This window comes from Phyllostomus hastatus, unplaced genomic scaffold (genome assembly GCF_019186645.2).
Source record: "Phyllostomus hastatus isolate PE091 unplaced genomic scaffold, TTU_PhHast_1.1 phas_scaffold_78, whole genome shotgun sequence".
Taxonomy (NCBI): Eukaryota; Metazoa; Chordata; class Mammalia; order Chiroptera; family Phyllostomidae; genus Phyllostomus; species Phyllostomus hastatus.
This window is the reverse complement of record NW_025334041.1, coordinates 47,596,275-47,610,689: the sequence shown is the minus strand read 5'-3', so window position 1 is coordinate 47,610,689 and position 14,415 is coordinate 47,596,275. Positions and strand designations below refer to the sequence as shown.

At 44.4% G+C, this 14,415-nt stretch overlaps 1 protein-coding gene across 6 annotated transcripts in view; it reads left to right on the top strand.

Annotated features, from left to right (window-relative positions):
- The window catches only part of ATXN7L1 (ataxin 7 like 1), a 232,518-nt gene that overhangs the window by 140,725 nt on the left and 77,378 nt on the right, over positions 1-14,415 (top strand). The gene's annotated exons all lie outside the window — the stretch shown is intronic.

Sequence of the window (14,415 nt, the reverse complement as noted above, 5' to 3'; positions counted from 1 at the left end):
ATTTGATCCTTTGCTTCATGTAATCTGCTGTTGATTCTTTGTAGTGTATTCTTCATTTCAAGTGTTGTGTTTTTCATTTCCAAATGGTTCATTTTTATGGTTTCTGTCTCCTTTTTTTATGTTTACTATCTCTTTGTTTACATTCTCACTTGGTTTATCTATTTTTCTCCTATGGTCTTTGAGCATTCTTGTAATCATCATTTTTAACTTGGTGTCTGGTAGATTGCTTGCCTGCATTTCATTTAGTTCTTTCATTTGGGGCATCTTTCTTTATCTCCCCCTTTTAGCTGCCTCTCTGTATTTATTTCTGTATATTAGGTAGACCTACTATGCCTCCCAGTCTTGGTATGCTAGCCCAACATAGTAGGTATCTTGTGGGGCTCAGTGCCACAGTCTACCTCATCACTTGAGCTATGTTCTCCAGGAATGTTTCTTGTGTGGTATATGTGAACCCTTTAGTTGTAGTTGAATTTTGTTGCTGTTGGTCTATCCGTGGGTGGGGTTAAGCCTTGGGCTGGCTGACTCTAAGGATCGACCCTAATCATACTGTATAAGCTCTTGTGCGGGGGCTGACCCCGTGAAGCCAAATTTATGATAGCAGTGTCTGGTGCCTGCCTAGATCTTCCTTTGGGTGTGCCTCTTGTGGAACTAATTGGGTTGTGCTCTAATAAGGTCTGAATTCTGTCACTAGGTATGTTGGTTCTGAAGCCTCTTGGGAAGGACTCTGGTGCAGGTCAATGACAGGTGCTTCCTGTGACTGGCCCTGGGCTACCTATTTGGAGCTACAAAGCAGTACATTGTTTGTGGCTGCCTCTTGTGGGCCTGGTTATGTGTAGGGTGGGCCAAACTGTGCACAAAGGCTGGCTACCACAGCACCGAGCCAGTGGGACAGGTCAGCAAAAGGCCCAGGGCACTCCAAAATGCACCTTTGCTTACCTTCTGCCTGTTAGGCTCAGTCAATGAACGAGGCTCTGGTGGTACATGAGTGACATGATGTGGCTTGTCAGTGAGTCACCAGGTAGGGGTGAGTAATGTTCACCAGACTGATGTAGATTCACTCAGTGCCAGTGCTGGATCTGAGGCCACTCAGCAAAAGTCTTAGAGTATACCAAAGCCAACCACCACTCACCTGATGCCCTCAGACCTTTGTGATGAGGCAGGGTCTCAGTGAGTCATTGAGGTGTGGTCAGCAGAATTCTTCAGGCCCAAACAGACCAAGATGTGGCCTGTGAAGTTTTGGCTCTGCACAAGAATGATGGCACCAGTCAGGTGTGTGAAGAAAGAATGACCCCTGCCCTAGAGTCACACAACTCAGTCTCTCCCTCCTTGAGAGCCCTCCAAGAGAGTCTACACCAAGTCCCCAAGCTGGCCATAGCCAGCTTTGTCATCTGCAGGGCACAAGCTAGGCAGGCCAGGATCACTGGGAATCAGGAGCATGGGGCTAGTGGTTCTTCCATGAGTGGGTGGCCCCAGTCAGGTCAGGGGGCAAGAATAGCCCCTACCCCACAAGCACACAACTCATTCTCTGACTCCCTTGAGTTTGCCCTCAAGAACCCTTCAAGAAAGTCTACACAGTGGGCTCATGTAGCTGAGTGGGAACTCTGCAGGGTTAGGAAACAGGGAGTTCCAAGCACGAGGCTAAGGCAGTCCCAGGAAAGATGGCATCTGTGGACAGTATGGGAGAAGGAGTCAGCACAGGGACACTGGCACCTGTCCCTTCAGTTTTCTCCCCATTGCCACACAACCCAGTCTGCCCTTGCTCAACTCCAATCTGCTCTGATTTGCCCTCCCTCTGCCAGAGCCCAGGGTGAGTGGCCACAAATGAGGTTTTGTGCACTGGCCCTTTAAGAAGGCACCTGAGTTTCTAGGAGACTCCCATCTCTCCCTGGTAGACAGAATCCCCACTGATTTTCACAGCCAGATGTTATGTGGGCACTTCTTCTTGGCTGTGGTGCTCTGGGCTGGGGAGCCCAGTGTGGGGTTGAGATCCCATTTTCCTCAGAGGGGACTTTGGCAACTGAGATAGCTCTCCAGATTCTCAACTACACACAAGGTGTGGGGGTAGCCCTTTTCACATCTCTACCCTTCCTACCAGTCTCGATGTGGCTTATTCTGAAAATCCTTGCTTATAAAATTTCTGTTCAGCTAGTCTGTAGTTGGATATTCAGGTTGATAGTCTGTAATTTAGTTGTACTTCCCATTTGGTCCTGGGAGAAGGTGAGTGTACCTTCCACCTACTCCACCACTATCTTGGATCTCCTCCAATTTCTTTAATGGGACATTAATCTCTTTGGGGTGACCAGTTACCTCTTTGGGTGACAAGTACAACTTAACACATGTCAACACACACAGAAACTCCTCTAGAAGGAGCCCTGGTTGGTCCTTTCCACTTGAAGAAGAGGCAGTGTTCAAGAAAGAAAAGAGAGAAAGAGGAACAAGGACCAAGTGTGGGTGCTGTTTGCAACAGCATGGATGGAACTAGAGAGCATTATGGCAAGTGAAATAAGCCAGGCGGTGAGGGACAAATAACATAAGATCTCACCTTTAAGTGGAACCTAATCAACAAAACAAACGAGCAAACAAAATATAACCAGAGACATTGAAATTAAGAACAATATGACAGTAACCAGAGAGATGGGAGGAGATAATGGGGGGGCAAGGGGAAGGGTTTTCAGGAACAACTATAAAGGACACATGGACAAAAGCATGAGGGTCGGAAGCAGGGGAAAGAGGTGGGGATGGCTGGGGTGGGGGAGGGGGGTAAATTCAGACAACTGTACTTGAACAACAATAAAATAACTTTTTAAAAAAAGAATCTCAGTGCTTGGACATAGAGAAACCTTTGAAATTATCCAATCACATACCTCATTTTAATGATAAGGATACTAGGACTCAAGATGTTAGTAACTTGAGTGAGGCTCTGGGACTCCTTAATGCAGAGACAGGGCAGGAACACAGGGCCCAGGGCCAGACTTTTCCATTTTCTCCTCCTCCCCATCTTCTCTTCCCATTTTGTCAGAGCACCTCCTTTCTCTTCGATTGGAGCCGAAACACTTCACGTTTGGTCCGGCAGTGCTGACAACACAGCCATGTATTTTATTTCTTTGTTTTATTTATTTATACTAAGTCTTCTTGCAAAAATGATTTAGGGCTGTTTATAAAGTGGCAAATGACAGAGCAAAATAAATAAATTTAAAAGAAGTGACAAAGATGAGACAAAAGAGTAAGTGGCTTCACAGTGACCTTGCCCATTGCCATTCTGGTAAGGTCATAGAGCATTTAGCCGTGAAATCAGTGACTGGCAATGAGTCCAGGCTCATGGCCCCACTATTCAGTGCTTTGGTGGGTTTTCCCTGGCTGGTTTTAGAGCCTTTCCCCTCTTTGTGATCAAGATGCCCTTGAGGGTCACTTTGAAGGACCTGGAGATTCTCCGCAGTGAGTCTCATCTGTGGGGTATGTTCACAGTGCTAAGGGTGGCAGTGAGAGGTTTGTTGTGTTGTGGCTGCTCTGTTAAGGCCAAGAAGGAGAGGAGAGCTAGCTAATATGTGGGACCTTGGAGCTGTCCATAATCAGTGACCTTCTCAGCCCTTTTGTCGCACCCTTGCACCCTGAGAGGCTGCATATAGCCAGGATTCAGAGCTGTTGCCTGGGCTTTCCCCTGCCCGCTGCTCATTCTTTATCCCTTTTGTGCCATTTGACCTCTGCTCAAGTTCCAGTCCTTGGTTCTCTGAGGCCACCTCCCTCACTGCTTTTACATTTTCATTCAGAGACTCAGGCATTCTCCCTGCTCTCAGGACCTCTGCTTTCCCTCACAGAAAAGCCTTGGTCTGATACCTCCTTGACTCAACTGTGCTCTCTCTGACTTCTTGGGCCTTGTCCCAACCCCCACTATTGCTTTGGGTGGCCCCTTCAGCACCTTTCAAGACTCTCCTGCTGTGAAATGAGTCAAAGCTAGCCCACTGGGAATTCTGATCATGACAACTTTCACCCCTAGAAATGTCTGTTTGGAAAGATGCATTCTGAGGCTGTCATAGTAACTGTCATTGATTGGACCAGAGATGCTTAACCCACTACAGTGGGTAGGATGGTTTCATCAAGAAAGAATTATTCCACCAAAATGCCAGGCACATCTCTGCCAACACACTGATAAGAGCTCAGAGAAGCCTAAATATTTACAGTTGTACAGCAGCATCAGAACAGCTACACTGCAAATTTCTTGGGCTATGCCCAAGAGTTTGGTGGTAGAAAATCACTAAATTATTTTTATCTGCACAATGTGGTGAAAAAGAATTACATTTGGAAAGGACAGGCTATGCTGGAAATTGTTTATTTCATTAAGCCAGAGTCCCACAGTGGGTGAAGCTGTGGCTTACTCGGGTCAGGTGTTGGCCTGCTCCTGGAACCTGCCAACTTCTGGGCTTCAGTAGGCACCCTGGAACTACCAGAGCATCCTGTCACGTGAGCGCTGTCAGATCACCCCCTCCAGGGGAATGGCAGTGGCTGGTACAGCATTAGCAAGTGGGAACTGTCTGCATTGGGAAAAATCTCTCCAGAGGTTTTTTTTTTAAACAGGCAAAGAAGCAGGGCACTCAGAATTAAATAGTCTATTGCCTCTGATAAAAACCCACTTCCATGCTCTTAGGTTTAAAAAATCATTTTTGAGTGCACTGGCTAAGACAAGTAATTAAGGCTAGCTAGCCCTCAGACCACTGGAAACTGCTGGCCCACTGATCCCTGTGTTTTCTCCTGCTGTACTGTGGATTGGCTAATTATTTCCTGATTTACCCATTCATTATCTAACACACTTTGAGTGCCTGCTATGTGCCAGTATTAAGGCACGGTCCCTGACTTCAGCTCTTTGTGGTGCAGTGGAAGCGGGAGGCAAGGCAGTTGATCAATACAGAGCCCCGTGCCAAGTACTCAAATGGAGGTGTGTTCAGTGTGTCCTGGGTGCACTGGGAAGGGGACTCAAGTGAGACCTGGAAGAGGTGCACGGTGACAGGAGTCTCCTGGATGTGGGAATGTTTGAAATGGGTCCTGAAAGAAAACAAAGCATTAACCAAGGTGAAGAACGAAAGGGTGGCTGAACGCCCTGGGGAGAGAACACTGTACACCAAGTCATAGAGGCTTAAAACAAAAGGCTCTCAGTAGTCCAGGGCTGCAGGAGGGCAGGATGCCTGGGGGAGGGTGTCAGAATGAGCTGCAGCGCCTGGTGCTCTGGAGACAAGGAGAGCAGCGACACATTCCTAGGGACTGATTCTTCTGCAGCTCAAAGACACAAGAGACCATTAGACATCCCTCAGTGCCACATGTCAGTCAAAATAATTAAAAGCAAAAGAACTAGAAAGCTTGTTCATACATTCCAACACCCATCTAGCTCCCCCCCTCAACAAAAAACATCTTTTGATAACTTAAGATGAAGTGCCAGAAAGATGTGTGTGTTCGTTCATGACATAAAGTGAGTATAGTTAAAAAGCTCGATCCCTGCACAACTGAGTGATTGCTAACTCGAGGTAGCAGCGCCCACTTGGGCTCAGAGTTCAGACCTGCGTTCAGGGTCTAGCTCCACCAAGTTTTAACCTCCCTGGACTTTGATTTCCTCGTCTGAACACAGGAGTGATAAAACCCATCTCATCATGTTATTGTGAGGAGTAAACCATACAATCACAGTGGTTTTTAATCTCTAGCTTCTTTCTTGCTTTTTAAAGTACTATCTTAATCCAGGAATAAATAGGAATAATCCAAGAAATAAATTATGGTATATGAGGCTCAGTTATAATTAGTGGAGTAAAAAACAATCACAGATTACAGTTAATAAGATAGATTATAGAAATAACAGAATTCCTACTCATTTATTTATTCATTGGACAAATACCTATCACACACTTTCTATGGGCAGGCACTGCATGAGGTTTAGGGTCTAGGTGAACAACACAGACCCAGGCTCTGCTTTCATGGGGCTCATAAACTGATGAAGAGGAAAATGTATCAAGGACTCCCTTCCTGAAAGCTACCCAGAGGCGTGTTCGATGTGGACTGACCGAAGCTTGTTTGGCCATGCAGAAACGAGCAGGTATTTTATGGTGGAAAACAGTTGCCACTGTAGAAGTTTGCAGGAGGTTGGGTGGTGAGAGTGAGCTTCTCCCCGCTACCTCACTACCAGGTTGTCATGAATGCAGGTGTTAGGCTGACATCTGCCACAGGTATAGGCATTTATCAAAGAAATGTTTATCAGCAAGTAGGGGGAATACAGTTCACTCAACCTGTTTGGTGAACCCGATGAAGTTCCAGCCCTCTCTGCTTTGATGTGTTTCTTCATGCCGTGTATGAGAGGCTCACTTGAGGTAGCTGCAAGAACATTCCAGAGACAAGACTCTGTTTCCCCAAATCAGCACCATGCTGTTATCAACCCTTCTAACAAGCCTCACTGGATTCCAGTGCCCTCTTTATACAAGAGTGAGGGATGTCACTAAAGGTTTTGGGCCACACCTTGTATCTTGAATATCTTTAATTGCACCTTTAAGCACCCATTTGTAGCATTCATTATGCTAAGTTACAAGTTTCACTAACAAAAGCACATTTTTTACATACAGAACATTGATCAAAACACAGATAGCAGAAAGATGGAAAGCAGCCACTTCTGGAGTGTGACCCTCTCGGGTTAGCACTAGCTGCCCAGTGCAGACTCTGCATTCTTGGTAGCATGTGAGCTGATCACCCCTAGAGGTAAAGCCTGGACCCTTCAGACACAATGCAACACCAGTTACACTCAAGTGTTTTCCTTTCCTCTCTCTTACTTATTTATAGACACAAGTACTTTAAAGTAAACTTTGGGCATTGTAACCATGTTCCATTTCTCTCTTCTATTCAAAAGGTATGATTTCATGTATGGGGTCCTCCTATGAGGGTAGGGGTGAGGACTGGATTGTATCTAAAGTGACCATGAATCGGGATTGTTTGAGAGAGTCACAATTTATACCTAGTGCCCTGGGCCCACCCACTTAGCACCCTTTTTTACTTTCAGAGGTGTCCAGTTAGGATGATAAAGTATATGGTTACTCTATTTATGGAAAGAATGCAGTGGCACAGAACAAAGATAACAAACCCAGAAGAAGCGAGTTTAAATTCTGTCTCTCCCAGTTCCCAATAGGGTGGCCTTAGGCAAAGCACCTCCCTTTAATAAATCTTATTTTCCTCATTTGTAGAGTGAGAATAGCACCCTTGCCTGCCCTCTCTTCCTAATCATGTTTTTAGGCAATCCCATTTACCCCATGGATGTAAATAAACTCTGTAGAGAAAGCAACACTGACAAGAGTTAGGGATTGTTCCTGTCCTTAATCCCAACCTTGGTTTGTGCTGCAGCTTGCGGGAAACTAGCTTCCACATACAGATCATGGCGGCTCTTTTCACCTGTTTTCCTGGAGAATGGAGGGACCTGAGAGCCACAGAGCAGCCATCTGCTTGGGGATTTACATTTTCCCTGACTCCATCAGAGAAGAGAGCATGACTCTTAAAAGTAAAACTAGAACCCCTTCCTTGCCTGAAGATGCATTCATATAAAAATTTTTCAGTAAAGATTCAACTTACCCTTTTTTATGAGTAGAACGCCTCAAGTTTGAGAAGACACCATAACTAGTGAGAGGCAAGGGTGCGAGCTCAGCATGAGCACGCTGCCTCACCGAGCGTAAACGTGGCCGTGCTCCCACGGGGACAGCAGCAGTTGAAGTGAGCCTGGGCTGGGGTGCCCCAAACAGAAGTACTGCTGTGCAGAACAGCATAGAATTTTACTTTTTCAGAGTGGAAATTCCTTTTTTTCTTATTGCAAAAGCAATGCATTATAAAAACTGACAAAATTCTTGGGAAAATAAGTAAATATTTCAGTGTTAGTGTAAAACTTCCCGATCTTTTCTGTGTGTATGTCTCTGTGTTATACATATGTACCTATATGCATATATCTTTTAAATAAAAGTAGAATCCTATTATAGACATGGCTTTAAAATCTGCTTTTTTCACATAAAATGATTGTGCACACATCTCAGTAAATATAGACATCATTATTTTTACAACCTCCCGGCATTCCATTGAATATTTGAGCCAATGGTTTGCTTAACCAGGGCCTACATGCTTGGTATTTAGGTTTGTTTAGGGACACAGTATCTACCTTTTGCTGTATTTTTTTAAAAAATCAATATAAGATACCTACCCCAACACACACACACACACACACACACACACACCCCTTGACACACTTCAAAATTCCCCCCAAAGTTTCAAGTCTGTTAGTTTATCTCTTCGCAGTCAGGTGGAAGGACGCCTGGCAGTTGAGGTGCAGACACGGAGGAGCTGTAAATAACTGGGCAAAGGACAGCTCGGAGCAGAGAACCAAATATTGCGTTGTTGCGAACTGCCCGAAGTGGGGTCAGTTACTTTAGGAATAACTTCCTCACACTCCGGAGCCCAGATCATTCACCAAGGAATATCGCTGCCAGGAGCTTCTGTCACTTAATCACCCTTCTAGCCCGAGGCCAAGTCCTCAGAATACTCCTTTCAAAAAAAGAGAAACTCTTGTACACATGTGGGTATTATACATGGGTGCCACCAATAACACCTAAGTATCATGAACTCTGCCACAGAGTAAAGCTCCTTGGGAACCCAGCCAACAGCTCTGAGCACTTGAAGGGCACCCAACCCCACTCAGCCCCAATGGGGCACCCTTCAGGCTTTCACTGAGAAAAGCTTACACTTAGCTTTTACCTAATACTAGCAAGCTTGACGGTCTGATTTCCAAGTTCAGCACATTAGCACTCTGAGAAGGACTGTGGAGGCAACCCTGAGCGTAAAAAGAAGCAGCATCAGGCTGCAGAAAATAAAAGGCAGAAAGTGGGGAAGCTAAGACCCCTTGGTGCAGGGACAAATAGCTCTGCCTACTCTCTCATTGTTTGCAAGGGGTGGGCATCGCCCACAATGGTGGGGCCACCTTGGTGTGCAAGAGAAACGTTGATCATTGCCTCTCGAACATCCCCAACCAGGGACCTGGCCCACAACCCAGACATGTACCCTAACCAGGAATCAAACCAGCCACCTTTCAGTTTGCTGGATGATGCCAAACCCACTAAGCTACACCAGTCAGGGCCTGACCAACATTTTAAACAGTGGAATAGAAGGGATGAGAAAATATCAGAGTGTTTTTTACTTAATTAAAGATAAATATTATCCTTTGGAAGTTTTGTCTCATATCCACATGTGCATACTAGGCTGCAGTGCAAAATTTGTTTCTTAAAGTGGATCAGGATAAAAAAGTTTGAAAGCTGTAGTTGTAGGCCCTGAAGTCATCACCATTTTACAGCAAAGTATTGAAATAAATGCCCATGACAATGACCTTGAGTTACCCAAAAACGATCAAATAATGTTCAAAGTATGTAAATTAAGAGGACAAAGTACAGTGGGATGCAGATCTTTTGGAAAGATTCCTGCTACAAAGTGCCTACAATTTTTTGAAGATTTAGTATTTAAATTTTTAAATAAAAAGCCTTTTTACCTTCTTCCTACCTTGAATCACAAACATAGCTTTTAAAAATGCCAAATTTGACCCCGGGTTGGTAAGAGGGAGGACACCTAAAAAATATAAAATAAAATATTTAAAATAATTTTTAAAAATTAATTAAAACACCAAACTTGATACATATCTAACATAAAGATATTCACCTTTGAGATATACCTAGTAAGATATACATGTCTTTGTGGTACACATTAATAGAACTTCATTCATTCAAAACCCTAATTAAAAATGCATAGCAGAGAGGAGGGTTGAATGTGGGAGATGGGAAGGGGGCAGGGCAGGGGAGAGTAATGGAGGGGGGAAATGGGGACAACTGTAATTGAACAACAGTAAAAAAACGGGTAACTTTCAAAAGTAAAAATTAGAAAAGATAAAAATGCAGAGCAGGGCTTCTCCACCCAGGCTAAGCACTGGCCTACAATGATAAAGGAGACTCAGAACCGGCCCTCCAGGAACTTACTGTCCAGTGCTCCAGATTTTAGTCAGCCCACATTTATTGCCCTTCACTTAAACTCATTTTGAAAATTATGGTCCAGTACTAAGGTTGATTGAAATTAGCACTCTCCTGAAAAATCTAGGGTATATGGCCCCCATATGTGCAAAGCTGGCCTTGTGGCTTTGATCATGAGCCCACATCACAGAGCATTAAGCCAAAGCCAGTTCCAGGTCAGATTGAGCAGGTTGGCTCAGTCCCTGTGAGCCCCGGTAACAGAACAAAATTAAGAGCATGGAGCTGAGCCTACGTTCTGACCTGGAAGTACACATGGCAACTTCAGGGGAAAAGTCCAGTCTGCAGCCAGTGCTGCCCCAGCTGCTGACAGCTCAGGCCTGCATCCTTTTCTGATTCCATCCTTTTCTGGCTCCAACCTTTTTTAAAGCAACTTTCCACATACCGAGGCCATGTTTTAAGACCTCACTGGTCCCTGACCAGCTTCCTCTTCTGTATGTGCACTCTGATGTGGCTCCCTGCACTAGGGCGGGCCCAGGGAGAGGGGACATGTCTAAATGCCCAAAGCTTGGGCACAGGGCCCCAACTGTGTCTGCATCGATGCTGTCATCCTCAAGGCTTCGATGTACTGTGTTCACCAGCCTTCCCCAAACCACCGTATCTGTTAGCAAAACATCTGATCTATGACAGCACTACCTTTGTTAAGCACACCAGTGCTAACAATAACAAATTTATGCTAATATTCCGTATCCCCTATCCACCCACCTTTGCTAACTTCATGTTACAAATTTGGTGGCCATGCCTCATGGATTTTCAGACGTTCTGAATTTAAATAGTCTACCTGTTTTTCCCTAAATATGCCGGCACTTGTCAAACCATGTGCCCTACTTTTTGGTTTAAAAAAATGGGGTCTCTATACTCAGAGAAGTCACAAGGTACATGGAAACACTGTATTCTACTCACTTTGTAAATTATGAGCAAACAAGTTTTCCTGTTGAGACTGTTCTGATGTGCTCAGTCCCCCTATTCTTTTCAAGAAGCATGGATGCAAATGTGTTATGGTTACCAAACAACCCCAAATAAATCAATGCAAGGTACCCCCTGTGCATCTCATCTACCCACAGAGCTTCTCCAGTTAACAAGAAACATGGATTTCATTAGTCTTTACAACTTAGCCTGCTTTAGTGACATTCAACATTAAGGCCACTTTGACATCCACTTTCTTTGACCTTTGGTTTTATGTTTTGTTGTGTTTTCAGGGAGAAAGAAGGGAAAAGGTAAATTCATAAGGAAATGGCAGAATATTCTAGAATTTTCTAATTATCACCTCCTGACCATCTCCCCTCTTTCGTTCCATGTTTAGCACCTCTGATCATGACCCTGATCCCTTGGACTCCGGACAGATGTCTCCATTCACTCTTACAAATACCTCAGCATCTGCAGTAACTCACTAGCATGTTTCCTCAGAGGAAATGCTCCAAACCTACAACGAACCTGCCCATGTGTATCACATGACAGTAATACCACCCCCTATCAAGCTGTAAGTGTGCCCACTTGCCACGGACAAGGCACATGACAGTGGTACCCTTCCTTTGGTCCAATATTTTTAGTAGTCTTTGTTACCGAAGCACTCAACAAAAGGCACAATTTGAAATATCATGTTAAAGAAGAGTTCCACTAGGATCATGCGCTAAGCCAGATCCCTTCCACATGTGAGACAGCACACCTTGGAAATGCAGGTTACCTACTTTACAGCTTGGCGGGCCTGCAAAGCCACTCTGCTGCGGCTTCTTCTTAGACCAGGATTAGGTGAGGAGCCTGGGGTCAGCATGGCAGGTGAACAGTCAAATCAAAGAACAGGATGCAAACTGGGCGGAGTTGGTTGCTTTCCATCTCCATTGAAATCAGAGCTCTGGTGTGCAGATGTCCCAAGCTGGCCAGTACAGAGAGGAATCCTTTGGCATGAGGGGATTGTAATCTGTGAACTACTACAGAAAAACCATAAGGCCAGGGAATTTTGAGGACACCAAGCCCTTTATAGTTCTGTCATTGTGTGTCCTAGAAACAAGGTAGAAGTAAGCAAGAAGGACTGGGTTAGGAGTTGGGAGACCCAGTGCTGTTGATTTGCAATGTGGCCTTGGCTGTGAGATTTTGTGACCTCTCCAAAATCTCAATTTATCAGTCTGTGAAAATGGGACTAACAAAGCCCACCATTTTTTTAGAAAAAAGTCTTCACCCCTGGATAAGTTTCATTGATTTTAGAGAGAGGAAGGGGTTGGGGAAGAGAGAGAGAGAAACACCGATAGGTTGCTTCCTGTATGCACCCTGACTGGGGATTAAACCCGCAACCTAGGTATGTGCCATATCAGGAGTCAAACTCACAACCTTTTGGTATACAGGAAGATGTTCCAACCAAATGAGCCACCAGGCCAGGGTAAGCCCACCACTTTCAAAGTGCTTTACAAATAATAAAGCCCCACACCAGCACAAGTCATCATTTGTGGGGCTAAAACCAAGGCCTCTCTGAGCCTGTTTTACTCCTTTTAAATAGAGATAATAATACCAGCCCTCCCCATCTCTCAGGATGCTTCTGAGGATCAAATAATGGAACGTGAAGCAGACTTGGAACCCACAGAGTTCTACGTGAGCAGCAGGGCTCACACAAGTTCAGGGGTTGCTTTAAGAAGTCAGTTTCCAGTCTTGGGTCCAGGGCTGGTTTAAGAGTCACTTTGCCAGACCTGGACCTTCTCTCCAGGTGTCCCTTCCCCCTTCTCCTCTCCCTCACCTCAGCATTCCTCCTTGCTCCTTCTTTTGTCTTGGATGCTCTGAACTGCCTTGGCTCTTATCTCTGTATCTGTCAGGCAACTGCTGTGTCTCACTCCTGGGGCTTCATTTCAGATTCCAGTGAAACCATTTCTCTATGTACTTTGTAATAAAATTGGGTTTCTTTGGAAATAAAGGGGCAGCCACCATATGGGTCCATATCTACCACCATTGTACTGGTGACTCCCAGAACCAAAGGAACTACATTTACTTTTTCTTTTTAAATTTTATTTTTATTATATTTTTCCATTACCATTTGCCCCCCTTATTATACCTTCTTCTACCTCCACCCTCCTCCTCCCTCCCACACAATCACCACACTGTTGTCCAAGTCCATGAGTTCTTTTTCCTTTTTGCTAGATCCCACCACCCCGTAACTGCCCCCACCAGAGCTGTCAGCCTGCTCTCTATCTATGAGTCTGTCTCTATTTTGCTTGGTAGTTCAGTTTGCCCATTAGATTTCACTTATGAGTGAAATCATATGGTATTTGTCTTTCTCTGACTGGCTTATTTCACTTAGCATAATGTTCTCCAGGTCCATCCATACTGTTGCAAAGGGTAAAATATTTTTTGTTGCTGAGTAGTATTCCACTGTGTAAATGTACCACAGCTTTTTTATCTACCAATTCAATGATGGACACTGGCTGCTTCCAAATCTTGGCTATTGTAAATAAAGCTGCAGTGAACAAAGGGATGCTTATATCTTTCCAATTAGTGTATCAGTTTTCTTCAGATAAATCCTCAGAAGTGGAATCACTGGATCATAACACAGTTCCATTTTTAATTTTTGAGGTAACTCCTTAATGCTTTCCACAGTGGCTGTACCAATCTGCATTCCCACCAACAGTGCATGAGGGTTCTCCTTTTTCCACATTTTCACTAGCACTTTTTTGTTGATTTATTAATGATAGCCATTCTGACCAGTGTGAGGTGATATCTCTTTGTGGTTTTAATTTGCATTTCTCTGATGATTAGTGATGTTGAGCATCTTTTCATACACCTTTGGACATCCACATTTACTTTCCAGAATAAACGAGAATCTGGCCCAAGGTTACAATGGCTTTTACAAACAGCCTGTTTCAACTTATTACTTTTTCCTAGACTTCTAGAGTGGGAAAGGGACAACATTTTATTCTTCAAATCAGAAATAGATGATGGATGGATGGATGGATGGATGGATGGAGAGAGAGAGAGAGAGATGCCTTGAGCCCACTCAGCAATTTAAAATTTCTCATTCTTACATCCACTACCCAGTTCTCCTCCGATAACTCTAAAATTTTATCTAGTTAATTGTCTTGGGCCTAAAATGAGATCTTGCTAGATGTATTCTAAGAAAATAATGGAAAACCTTGCTAAATAAGTAACTTAAGCATTCCTTTTTATTTTATTTTGACAGATTAAAATACTTTATTCACTGACACCTAGAGAGAACAGACTCCAGTCCTGATGAAAAGAAAGGTTGACCACCCCCAACCTTAAAGGGGAAAGGGAAACCTTTCTCAGAACCAGGTCAGAAAAGCCCAGGGATGCCCTACCCTCTGTTTGCTTCCTACATGGCTCAGTGGCCTCACTGCAGGGAACAGGG